Genomic DNA, 13,840 nt, shown 5'->3' with positions numbered 1-13,840 from the left:
TGAGTTTAGAATGTAACCACACTCCTTCCCTGCTTCGTTGTTAAACTTCTGACAACAACAAGATGCTCAGGTGAGATGCACATTCATACAACAAGGACATCTGTCCACTATGTTAATAGCAGCATTATTTGTAATAGCCAGAACCTGGAAGCAACCTAGATGCCCCTCAACTGAAGAGTGGATAGAGAAAATGTGGTACATTTACACAATGGAGTATTACTCAGCAGAAAAAAACAATGGAATCCTAAAATTTGCAGGCAATGGATGGGACTAGAAGAAACCATCCTGAGTGAGGTAACCCAGCCACAAAAAGACAAACATGGTATGCCCTCACTCATATATGAATTTTAGACATGAAGCAGGGGAGTGCCAACCTACAATTCCACAGCCAGAGAGGCTGGGAAACAAGAGAGACATGCATGGTACCCCAGAGAAGGGCAATGGGACAGGATCTCCTGAGTGGACTGGGAGCATGAGGGGAGGGGACAGGGAGCTGGGGAAAGTGAGCCTTCACCTAGTAGCTGATAGAAGCAGAGGCAGACACCCACAGCTAAACACTGAACTGAAATCCTCTAAACCAGTTGCAGAAGCCGGGCGGTGGTGGCGCACGCCTTTAATCCCAGCACTCGGGAGGCAGAGGCAGGTGGATCTCTGTGAGTTCGAGGCCAGGCTGGACTGACAGCCTCCAAAACAATACAGAGAAACCCTGTCTCGTAAAAACCAAAAAAAAAAAAAAAAACAAAACAAAACAAAAAACCAGTTGCAGAGAGGGAGTGATGAGCAAAAGGGTCATGACTGGGTGGGTGAAATTCACAGAAACAGCTGACCTGAACAATGGGGAGCTCATGGACCCCAGACTGATGGCTGAGAGGCCAGCATGGGACTGATCTAGACCCCCTGAATGTGGGTGTCAATGAGGAGGCCTTGGCAATCTTTGGGGCCTCGAATACTAGATCAGTATTTATCCTTGGCATCCGAAAGGACTTTGGGAGCCTATTCCACATGGAGGGATGCTCTCTCAGCCTGGACACACAGGTGAGGGCTTAGGCCCTGCCCCGGGATGATATGACAGACTCTGGAGAGTTGAGGATTGGGTGGGATTTGGGGTGCGGGGGTGGGGGCGGGTGGGAGAAGGGGGAGGGAGAGGGAGAGGGGGCTGGGACTGACATGTGAAGCAAGCTTGTTTCTAATTTAAATAAAAAAGAAAAGAAAGAAAAAAGCCATTCTAAATTCAAAGTATCTACAATAGTTTTTTTTTTTTTAAGTGAAGAATATTTAAGTGGTCAAGCCAGACAATGCAAACATCCCAGGACTTGGGAGGTAGGGGGATCATGAATTTTGGAATGGCTTGGGCAACACAGTAAGATCCATCAATAAAATAAAACAAACAAAACCCATAGAAGAATATCTAAGCATGTCCTGCTACAGCATAAACAATTATCAGACTCATATTAAGGAAGAACTTTGTGATGATAAATTTAAATAAAACATGTTAGAAAGACATACAACATAGAAGGCTGTTTATTTTCTTTTAAATAAGACTTTATAGGAATTTTCTTATCCCTGTTGCATTTCTTCAACCTTATCTGTGCAGACTACATTCTCTTTACACCATGTTAAGAGGGTTATTCTCTTGTCCTGCAGACATTTTAACACTCTCCTGTATTTTCTCCTGTACTTTCTCCATTGTATATTTTAGCCACCCACTCTAAGGATATTCTGCTCTGACTATTCCACCATTAACAGACCCTTGATGCCTCACCTTAAAATACTTAGCACAGGACTGAAGAGAAGGCTCAGTGTTTAAGAACACTGACAGCTCTTCAGTCCCCAGTGAGGTTCACAACTATATGAATCCTGAACATATGAGGTGCACAAGCATTCTGGTAAGTGCTTGTACACATAAAATAAAAAATGAATAAAATCTCAAAAAAGTTAAAAAATTTCTATAAAAACAGACAGGTGGACCAGTGGAACAGAATAAAAGACCTGGAAATAAACCCATACACCTCATTTTGGACAAAGGTGTAAAAAAATTATGTAGTGAGAAAAGAAAAGCCTGTTTAATAAACAGTGCAGCATCCTTTTGGAGAAGAATGAAATCAGGTCCATACCTTTCACTTTGAACAATAACAGCAAAAATCCATGAAGGTGAATGAGAGGCCTAAATTTGAAAGCTGAAATTGCTAGAAGAAAATATAGGGAACACACTCTCTGATATAGGTATAGTCAAAGAACTTTCTGAAAGAATCCAATAGCACAGGAAATAGCCCCAAGAACAAACAATGGTACTAAACTGCGATGGGGGATGTCCTTCTGTATATATGTTTATCTTATTGGTTGATGAATAAAACACTGTTTGGCCAATAAAGGCAGGAAGATAGATGGGGCTAGACCAGGAGAATTCTGGGGAGAGAAGGCAGAGAGAGGCCGTGGGGAGAGACACCATGCTATTGAAGGAGTAACGTACCGGGGCATTACTGGGTAAGCCACAGTCTCATGGCAATACGTAGATTAATAGAAATCGGTTAATAATTAAGACAGAGCTAGCCAGTAAGAAGCCCTCATCATCAACCAACAGTTTTATAATTAATACAGTGTCTGTGTGTTTATTTGAGGTGAAGTGGCTGTGGGACCTGGAGAGACAAGAAAACTACCCAGCAATAGAAGAATTAATAAAATAAAGGTAGTTCTCAAATAGGTGACAGAAATCACAAGTAAATATTTAAGATGGTGTTCAACATCCTTAGCTATTAAAGAAACAAAGGTTAAAACTATTTGAGACACTACCTCATCTCAGTCAGAGGAAAGTGGAACCATTCCTTACTCACTGCTGGTGAGAGTGCAAACCAGTTCAACCATTAGAGAAATCAGTATGGAGGTTTCTAAAATAACTAAAAAAGTAGAACTACTATATGACTCAGCTATACCATTCTTGAGACTTCTCAAAACATTGATATAGAAATACTTGTACATTCATGTTCAGTGCTACTGTATTCACAGCTGCAAAGAAAAGGAACCAACCTAGATGTTAATCAACACACAGATAATGAAACTATACAAACAGACAATGGAATTTTGTCCAGGTTAAATAAAAATGAAGTTACAAAATTTGCAGGGAAATAGATAGGGCTAGAAAGCACAGTATCTTAAATAATGAAATTTTCATATAGGTAAACAATGTATTTCGAGCATATCCATCCCCATTTGTCTCCAACTCAACCAATCACAATCAAAAGACATTGTACTCCCAAATTCAACTGAATGTCCATTTTTTGTTTTGTTTTGTTTTTTTGTTTTAATAATCTTGTATGTGCATGGGTATAGATATAGAGCCCAGTTCACCTGATTTAACATATGGGCAATCTACAAGTGGCTACAAACCTAAAAGAAAGTGTCTGTCCCTCCCTGAGTAGCTATCACCTAACAATACTTCCTCAGTTAAGGGTGAAGCCTGGCAAGCCTCTTGCTAGCCCATGCTATAATCTGATTGGCTTGATACATGCAGGAAACCACAGCTACTGTGACGTCATTATACAATAGTCACGTCATATCAAAAGACAGCATCTCACGTTATGTCTCTCCTTCCTCCATCTCTTACATTCTTTTCGCTCTCTTTTCAAATGTTTCATGAGTCTTAGAGGATGGTGTGGGTTGATGTAGGGAGTGAATGAAGTCCTAAGTGGAAGGGCGCTGTTTACATGGGCATGGCTATATCAAGGACTCCACTGCCTCAACTACACAAGAGTGGCAGAGCGTTCCCCAGGTGAGGCAGAGGGTTAGCAAAGCCTTACTTGGAGCTCCAAGTGTAAATGTTGACACTGGGCAGAAAAATGTCCATTGTAGCTTCTCCTTCTTGGATGTCTACGACCCGAAGACTCTACCTGTAGAGACTATTCTATGGATGGAGATGATCTAAACCTGCTTCACTGACTCATAAGTACGCAATAACCCTGCTTCCCTGCTAAACTATACATAATAAACACACTGAGCTTGTGCAGGTTTTGGTTTCTCCATCAGAGAGCCCAGTCCACTTGATGCAAGCTTTTCTATGTGTCTGTCTGTCTGTCTGTCTGTCTGTCTGTCTGTCTGTCTGTCTGTCTGCCTGCCTGCCTGCCTGCCTGCCTGCCTGCCTTTTGTTCACTCCCTTGACATTCCCAGCCAAGTCAAGTCCCCAAGGCCATGCCAGGTCTCAGAAGAGAGAGGGTGCTACACGTGATATTGGGGCGGAGCACTCAATCATACATTCTCAACACTTTGGCCAGTTAAGAATCTCTTCACTAACCACTGCCTACTGCAAACAGACGCTTTTACCAAGGTTAAGCAATATTGTAACCCAGGACTATGGTTACAAACACAAATATTTAAAAGGCAGTTTGGCAACATGACCATGTAGTAAACCAACAATAGCAAATCCCACCACAGGGGCTATGACCTCCCTAGTCATGGGATTTAAATACATTTACTGTACCATGCATGAATTCCCTCCTGCGGTACAAGTCTCAAATCAAGTTTAAAAAGCAGCTGGTTATCCCATAACAGTCATGCCACTACTGCACATCTGGCCTGGCTGGTTGATAGTGTAGGATACATGCAAGGTACTGGGTGCGAACACTGATGTCTTCCTTAGTAGACTGCATGGAAACTTCTGGCACAATGAAAGCTAGTCAGCTGGAAGGAAGATTCCTAGCCAGTTTAATTGATTTCTCTATGCCCTCCTGCCAAAGTATGTGGTACCTTCAGCAATGGCCTCTAGCAAGAGCCTATGACCTCCTCAGCTTTGACCAGGTTTACAGTACCAGGCTTAAACTGCCTCCTATGAAGCAGGCCTCAAATTCAGTAGGAAGGTAGCTATTCTGTAACAGCGATGCCAGTATTGTACCAATAGGCACATCTTGCCCGGGCAGGTCAGTATTGTAGCATGCAGAGCCCATCACTGGGTAAGACCATTGATGTCTTTTCCCCCAAGAAGCATGCCAAGCTTCAACATTATAGAAGCCAGACATCAGCGAGAGTTTCTTGGTCAGTTACACCTTGGTTTCTCTATGTCATACAAAGTGTGCAGTGTATCCAGCAACAGAGTCTTACCATCTAGGTAAGGTGGGCAACTGAGAACATTAGCAACAATCTATGATGTTTTGGGGACCTTTAGAGCCTCTCTGACCAAAAACCAATAGGGAGATATCATGTGTCCAGAATTCAGATTTTCATTTAAGGACCTATGTTTTCTGGGCAGCATTGTCCACACATGTAGGGTACCTCTGTTCCTAATTATATTTTTAATAGTTTAGAATCCCTAGTTTTGACTATTCCATGCTACCATCTCCTCCCATCTTATCCTTATTTCCATTTAAACCTTTAATCTTCTGCATTCTTTCTCTCCTTCATATGGTGTATTCTATTATTCTTTCTAATTATATTTTTAACTGGGTTGCAAGATTTTATCATTACACGTGGCTTTTTAACACAGCCTTCATTTTCATTAACCATTCTCCTATCCCCTAATTTCTTCATGCCTCTTATCCCTTCCCTGCTTAAACCTAGGTCTAGTTTTCCTCTTTCAATTTTCATTTTACTTATGTACTACTACTTCTCTCCCCTTTATTGCATCCTTCCAACTGCCCATTTCTAGCTCCTGGCTACAACATGCACTCCACATTAAAACAAACAAGGATTTGAAGATAGGGTCTACATAGGAAAGAGAACATAAGGCTTTTTACTGCCTGGGTCTGGATAACCTTACACCGTATAATTTCTATTCACGTCTCATCCATATTCCTCAAAATTTCATTTTCCTCTAAAAAAGAATACTATTCCACTGTGTATTTGTACCACATTTTTGTTATGCATCCACCAGCTGATGGATATTTATAGGTTACAGCTATTGTGAAGAAAGTAACAACAAGCACATATGTGTGCAACAGGATATACAGTCCTTCTGGCACATGTGCAGGGGTGGTTCAGCTATAGTTCTATTTCTGGTTTTTATACAGACCTTCAGACTGACTGCCAAAGTGGTTGTACTGGTTTACACAGTGTAAAGGGTTTGTCTTTCTCCACATCTATGGCAGATACCTATTCGATCTATTATATTTATGGTGTCATTTAACTGTAATATTTCTCTATTTAGTATTTGTCTTGATGACCTGTCTATTGAAAAAAATGAGATTGGGGCACTGGGGTCAATTTGTGTTTTTTCATTGAGTAGAGTTTGTTTTAAAAAATAAGTGATGTACGTTAATAATTAAAATATCTTCTTGGTGGATTATTTCCTTAACAGGTATTCTCTTCTGGCTAGTTTTTGTTTGAAGTCTATTTTGTCAGATACTAGAATAGCTATATTTATTTATTCTGCTTACTCTAAGTGTCTATCACTGATGGTGAGGTGTGTTTCTTGGAGGCAGAAAAAGATGGATCCTGTTTTCTAATCTAGTTCATGTCTTTTTATTGGGTTGCAACATTAGTATTGACAGGTATCATTGAACAATTAATTCCTGTCATTTTATTTCTCTATAAAGCTTCAATGCTTGTTCTGGACACAATATTCTAGGCTATAGTATTTCAGAACGAGGAAGGTCTCTTTCCAGGTCTGTCTGGCTTTAAAAGTTTCTATGGATAACCAATTATTATTTACTGGCTTTTCTCTTGCTGTTTTCAATACTCTTTCTTTATTCTGCATTTTTGGTGACAGTGAGATGTCTTCTTTCTGGTCCTGTCTACTTGTTTTCCTGTAGGCTTCTTACCCCCCCACCTCCCACCCCCTTTGTTGACAAAAGATCCTTTTCCCATACACTATATCCTGATTATCATTTCCCCTTCTTCTATTCCTCCCAGTTCTTTTCCACATCCCTTTCCATTCAGATCTATTCCATCTCTATATCTTACTAGAAAAGAACAGGCTTCTAAGAGATAACAACCAAACATGACAAATATAATATAAGACAAAACCATCCCATCGTAGTTGGACAAGGCAACCCATTCTGTGTGCTTCTTGAACCTGGGTAGAAATCTTCTTTCCTAGGCTTGGAAATTTTCTGCTATGATTCTTTAAAAAATATTTTCTGTATCCCTTTTTCTATGCCTATAATTTGAGAGCCAAGACTTTTCATGGAGTCTCAAAGCCACCACATATTCCACTAATATTTTTGTCATTGATTTACTAAATGGTCTAATTCTTCTACCTTGCGTCTAAGATCTAATTCTGCTTTCCACATGCTATATTCTAGTCATGAGGCTTTTCACTAAGGTTTTTATTTGCCTTGTTGAGTTTTCCACTTCCAGAATCACTTTAATTTGGCTTTTATTTATCAATTCTATCTCATTCTTAATACATAGTAATGGTACATGTTTATAACTATTAGGGGAGGGACACTGGGCTAGTGTTTATGAATGAGATGAAAGCATCGTAAAGACATCCCAGAGGATACCTGAAGAGACAGGTGAGTGTCTGAGATCCCTGCTGGAGAGTCCTGCTCACTAGACCCTAGCTAGCATCTGCCCCTTCCCAATCTTACTCCCAGTGACCAGGCAGTAGCAACCTGTTCACCAAACACAGCCCCCCACCCCCGCCACCAACTGCCACCTAACCAGCAACCACCAGACCTCCGCTCATACCTTAAGAGACCGTTGAGTGTCTGAGAACCCAGATGGAAATCCTTGCTCTCTAGACCCTATCCCCAACCTTCCTCCACTCAACCTGTATCTCCAGCTACCATGCAGCAGCACCTGCTCCACCAACCATCCTCCATCACCATACCAGTGAACACCACAGCCACAGGCGCCAAACACCACTAGAGATACAGGCCCCACCTATACTGATTGGAGGAAGAGATGGGTAGAAGGCAGTATAAGAATACTTTCAACAACACAAAGAGGAATATGACACCACCAGAAACTAGTGGTCCTATGTCAAGAAGACCTGAACAGACCAACACAGATGAAGCAGAAGGAAATGATCTTAAAAATAACTTTACAAAGATGATAGAGGCCCTTAAAGAAGAAATGAAAAATTTCCTTAAGAAAATTGAGAAAAAGACAAACAAAAAATTAGAAGAAATCCCTCAAAGAAAGCTAAGAAAACCAAGAAAAAGCCATCAAACAATCCAAGACTTGAAAACTGAAATAGAGGCAATAAAGAAAACATAAATTGAGGGGTTCCTGGGAGTGAAAATCTGGGTAAATGAACAGGAACTACAGATGCAAACATAACCAATAGAATACAAGAGATGGAAGAGAGAATCTCAGCTGTTGAAGACAGAGGAAATAGATTCATTGCTCAAAGAAAATATGAAATCCAACAAATTCTTAATATAACATATCCAGGAAATCTGGGACACCATGAAAAGACCAAACCTAAGAATAATAGGGATAGAAGGTGAAGAAGTCCAGCTCAAAGAAACAGAAAATATATTCAACACATCGTACAAGAAAAATTTCCCAAACTGAAGGACAAGCCTATGGAGGCACAAGAAGCTTACAGAACATCAAACAGACTGAACCAAAAAGAAAAGTCTCCTTGCCATATGATAACCAAAACATACAAAATAAAAAACATTGAGAGCTGCAAAGAAAAAAAGGCAAGTAACAAAGCAGACCTATCAGAATTACATCTGCCTTCTCAATGGAAATTCTGAAAGCCAGAAGGTCCTGAACAACATTTTGGAGTCACTATAAGACCATGGATGCCAGCCAAGACTACACTACCCAGAAAAGCTTTCAATCTCCATAGACAGAGAAAACAAGATTATTTCATGATAAAACCAGATTTAATCAACACTTATCCACAAATTCATGCCCACAGAAATTACTAGAAGGAAAACCCCAAACCAAGGAAGTTAGCTGCACCCACAAAAGCACAGGCAATAGATAACCTCACATTAGCAAACCCCAAAGAAGGTAAACATACAAACACCATCACCAATAACAACAAAACCAAATGTAATAGGAATTAACAATCACTGGTCATTAATATGTCTTAATATCAGTGGTCTCGATTCACCTATGAAAAGACACAGGCAATCAGAATGGATAAGAAAACCAGATCCATCCTTCTACTGCATACAAGAAACACATCTCAACCTCCAAGACAGATATTTCCTCAGAGTAAAGGGTTGGGAAAAGATTTTCCTAAGAAACAAGCAGGTATAGCTACTGTTATATCAACAAAATAGACTTCAACTAAAATTCATCAAAAGAGATGGAGAAGGTCCTTTCATAGTCACCACAGGGAAAAATCCATCAAGATGAAGTCTCAATTCTAAACATCTGGGATCCAAATACAAGGGCACCCACATTTGTAAAAAAAAAATCTTACTAAAGCTTAAATCATACATCAAGCCCCACACACTAATAGTGGGAGACTTCCACATTTTACTCTCAATACTAGACAGGTCTGCCTGACAGAAACTTAACAGAGAAATGAGGGAACAGATGTTATGATTCAAATGGACTCAGCAGACATCTATAGAACCCAAAAGAATAAACCTTATCAGCACCTCACAGAACCTCTATAAAATTGATAACATACTTGGTAACAAAGCAAACCCTAATAGATACAAATAAATTGGAATAACTCCCTGTATCTTATTGAATCACCATGGCCCAAAGTTAGAATACAACAACACTGATTTCAGAAAGCCCACAAACTCATGGAAATTGAGCAATGCTCAATTACATCAAGAAATAAAGAAAGTAATTAAAGACTTCCTGGAATTCAATGAAAATGAATGCACAACACACCCGAATTTATGGGACACTATGAAAACTGTTAAACTGAAGTTCATAGTACTAAGTGCCTACATAAAGAATGTGGAGAAATTTCATACTAGTGACTTATCAGCACACCTGAAAGCTCTAGAACAAAAAGAAGCAAACACACCCTGGAGGAGTAGACAACAAGAAACAATCAAACTCGGGACTGAATTAGACAAAATAGAAACAGAGCAATACCTAAAAAATCAATGAAACAAAGAGTTGGTTCTTTAAGAAACATCAAACCCTTAGCCCAACTAACCAAAAAGCAGAGAGCGAATATTCAAATTAACAAAATCAGAAATGTAAGGGGGGACATAACAACAGACATTGAGGAAATCCCGAGAATCATTAGGTCATACTTTGAAAGCTTGTATGCCAAAAAAAAAAAAATTGGAAAATTTAAAAGAAATGGACAATTCTCTGGATAGGTATCACAAAACAAATTAAATCAAGACCAGATAAACAATTTAAATATACCTATAACCCCTAAGGAAATAGAAGCAGTCATTAAAAGTCTCCCAACCAAAAAAAGCCCAGGCCAGATGGTTTTAGTGCAGAATTCTACAAGAATTTCAAGGAAGAGCTAATATCATTATTCCCCAAGTAGTCCCACACAATAGAAACAAAAGAAACATTGCCAAACTTTTTTTTATGAGGCTATAGTTATCCTGATATCCAAACCACAGAAAAACACAACTAAGAAAGAGAATTACAGACCAATCTTCCTCATGAACATTGATGAAAACATACTCAATAAAATACTGGCAAACCAGATTCAAGAACACATCCAAAAAAAAAAAAAAAGTCATTCACCATGATCAAGTAGGCTTCATCCTAGAGATGGAGAGATGGCTCAACATATGATAACCTGTCAATGCAATCCACCATATAAATTAAATGAAAGAAAAAAAACCAATTGATCTCACTAGATGCCAAGAAAGTCTTGGACAAAATCCAATACACCTTCATGAGAAAGGTCTTGGAGAGATCAGAGATACAAGGGACATGCCTAAACATAACTAAGGCAATATACAGGAAGCCAACATCAAACTAAATGGAGAGAAATTCAAAGTGATCCCACTGAAATTAGGAACAAGATAATGCTGTTCATTCTCTCCATATCTATTCAATACAGTTTTGAACTTCTAGCTAGAGCAATAAAACAACAAAAGGAGATCAAGGGGATATAAATTAGAAGGGAAGACTTCAAAATTTCACTATTTGCAGATGATATCACAGTATACATAAGTGACCATAAAAATTCTACCAGGGAACTCCTAACGCCTTCAGTAATGTGGCAGGATACAAGATTAACTAAAAAAAATCAGTAGCCCTGTTATATATACATGATAAATGGGCTGAGAAAGAAATCAGAGAAACATCACTGGTTACAATATCCACAAATAACATAAAATATCTTGTGGTAACTCTAACCTGTATGTAAAGAACTTTAACCTGTATGTAAAGAACTTTAAGTCTTTGAAGAAAGAAAGTGAAGACGATATCAGAAAATGGAAAGATCTCCCATGCTCTTGGATAGGTGTTATCAATATAATAAAAATGGCAATCCTGTCAAAAGCAATCTACAGATTCAGTGCAATCCCTATCAAAACCCAAACACAATTCTTCACAGACCTTGAGAGAACAATACTCAACTTCATATGGAAAAGCAAACAACCCAGGATAGTCAAAACAATCCTATACAATAAGGGAACCTCTGGAGTCATCACCATCCCTGACTTTAAGCTCTACTATAGAGCTACAGGAATAAAAACAGCTTCATACTGGTATAAAAATAGACAGGTGGACCAATGGAATGGAATTGAAGACCCTGATATCAATCCACACACCTATGAATATTTTTGACAAATAAGCCAAAATTAAACAATGGGAAAAAGAAAGCATCTTCAACAAATGGTGCTGGCATAACTGGAGGTAAACATGTACAAGAATGCAATGCATATCTGTCCCCATGCACAAAACTCAAGTGGATCAAAGACCTTACTTAACATAAATCCAGCTACACTGAAACTCTTAGAAGAAAAAGTGGGAAGGAGCCTTGAATGCATTTTCACTGGAGACCACTTCCTAAATATAACACCAGTAGCACAGAATTTGAGAGCAACAATTAATAAATGGAACCTCCTAAAACTGAGACACTTCTGTAAGGCAAAGAACATAGACAACAACAAGACAAAACAGCAGCCTACAGAAAGACACAGTGTATATACACTCATAGATGGATATTAGCTATAAAGCAAGGGATAACCAGGTTACAATCCATACCCCCAGAGAAGGTAGGTAAAGGCGGGAGTGCTTAAGAGGGACATACATGGAAGTCCTCAGGAAGGGAAAATAGTTAAGATATCCTGGGTAACTGGGAGGGGGTAGAAAGGAAAGGATGGGGGATGGGAACATGAGAGATCAAGAAGACTGAGTTGTGGGATGAAAGAGATATTTTGAGAGAGAGAGACATTAGGGGGTTAGGGAGAAATCTGGTGCTAGAAAAATTCTCAGGAAACCACAAGGATGACCCCAGCTAAGACTACTAGCAATAGTAGACAGGGTATCTAAATGGACCTTCCCCTATATGGGATTGGTGACTACCCTAATTGTCATCATAGAACCTACATCCAGTAATTGATGGAAGCAGATGCAGTGACCCACAGACAAGTGTTGAGCTGAGGTCCTGGAGTTTGGTTGAAGAGAGGGAGGAGGCATCATATTAACAAGGAGGGGTCAAGAGCATTTTGGGGATAACCACAGAGACAGCTGACCCGAGCTAGAGGAAGCTCATGGTCTATTGACTGACAGTTGGGGAACCTGCATGGGACCAGATGAGGCCCTCTGAATGTTCATGACAGTTATTTGACTTGATCTGTTGCATGGGGGGGGGGGTGCAGCAGTGTCACCAAGACTTACCTCAGGGGCAAGAATTGGTTTTTGGGGGGCCCACTGCCTATGATAGGATACCTAGCTCAGCCTTGATACAGGGAGGAGGGGCTTGGCCCTGCCTCAGCTTGGTATGACAAACTTGGTTGATTCCCCAGTTAAGGCCTTAACCCCTCTGAGGAGTTAGATGGGGGGAGTGGGAGAAGGGGAGGGAGGGGGAACTGGAGTTAGTACGTAAGATGAAAAATATTTTTTAAATAAATAAATAAAAAAGATACCCCAGAGAGACCACAAGCTCTGGCTACTATTTCACATGAATCAGAAACCTGGCTCTCAGGGTCCCAGCCACCAGAACTGCAAAAAACTGAACTGTTATTATTAAGTAGCTACCCAGTTGGTGATTTTTTTTTTTAATGGAAGCCCAGATAGGCAAAGACACATTGGAGTATAGAGTCATTCACTGTAAAAGATGGGCTAGAAGTTTAGCCATGAGCACCAGGGATGGGCCAATGAACAAGGAAGAGTGTCTCAAGAAAGCATCTACTTTGTGATTTCTTTAGTACCTGTAGTTAAAGAAAATTGTACATAGCTGGCCTGCATTTAAGATAGGAAGTAAATAATAATTGAAGTAACAATACGTTGATTTAAACATTAAGCTACAAAACAACAAAAATCAGGCCATTGTTGTTTCCCTAGGTAACAGGTTGGTTTGGTATGTGGTCGATAGATCTCTGGCTTGGTTTTCTCAGTGTACTGACTGGAAAACATTGTAGTGAAGTAATGCTTCTTCCAAACAAGCAAAGCTGCAAAGGCCTTTTAAATACCAAACTTTAAAAAAAATCTGGGCAATTATAAAAACCAGAATTATATTAATTTCAGCTTACTCTCATTTTTTATCTTTTAACTCGGGTCTACTGAGCAAAGTACTGCCTTGTGTTTTGCACATAAAATAGCTTAAATCAAGGTTAAAAACTTTCTATGTCTATGCCACTTTACTGTTTTAGAGGGAGACAAGGCCAGAACTAAAGGTGACAAGCTCACCATTAGGTTTGTTATGTAAGTCACCAGTTATTTGACTTTGCTTGACAACCATACTTCATCCCACTATGAACACAGCAGTGGCCAGATTTCCAGAGTCTAGTGGGTCATATGTTAAACTCATTTAAAAATTTCTTTCAGAAAGCCTTAGCATTGA

General features: G+C 39.6%; 1 protein-coding gene across 5 annotated transcripts in view; it reads right to left on the bottom strand.

The window, feature by feature from the left end:
- The window catches only part of Fgd4 (FYVE, RhoGEF and PH domain containing 4), a 170,820-nt gene that overhangs the window by 75,802 nt on the left and 81,178 nt on the right, over window positions 1–13,840 (bottom strand). The window lies entirely within an intron of this gene.

Source organism: Mesocricetus auratus, unplaced genomic scaffold, assembly GCF_017639785.1.
Source record: "Mesocricetus auratus isolate SY011 unplaced genomic scaffold, BCM_Maur_2.0 Super-Scaffold_100008, whole genome shotgun sequence".
In the NCBI taxonomy this organism is placed as follows: domain Eukaryota; kingdom Metazoa; phylum Chordata; class Mammalia; order Rodentia; family Cricetidae; genus Mesocricetus; species Mesocricetus auratus.
Note: the sequence above shows the minus strand (reverse complement) of the source record. Positions and strands in the feature narration are given on the sequence as shown.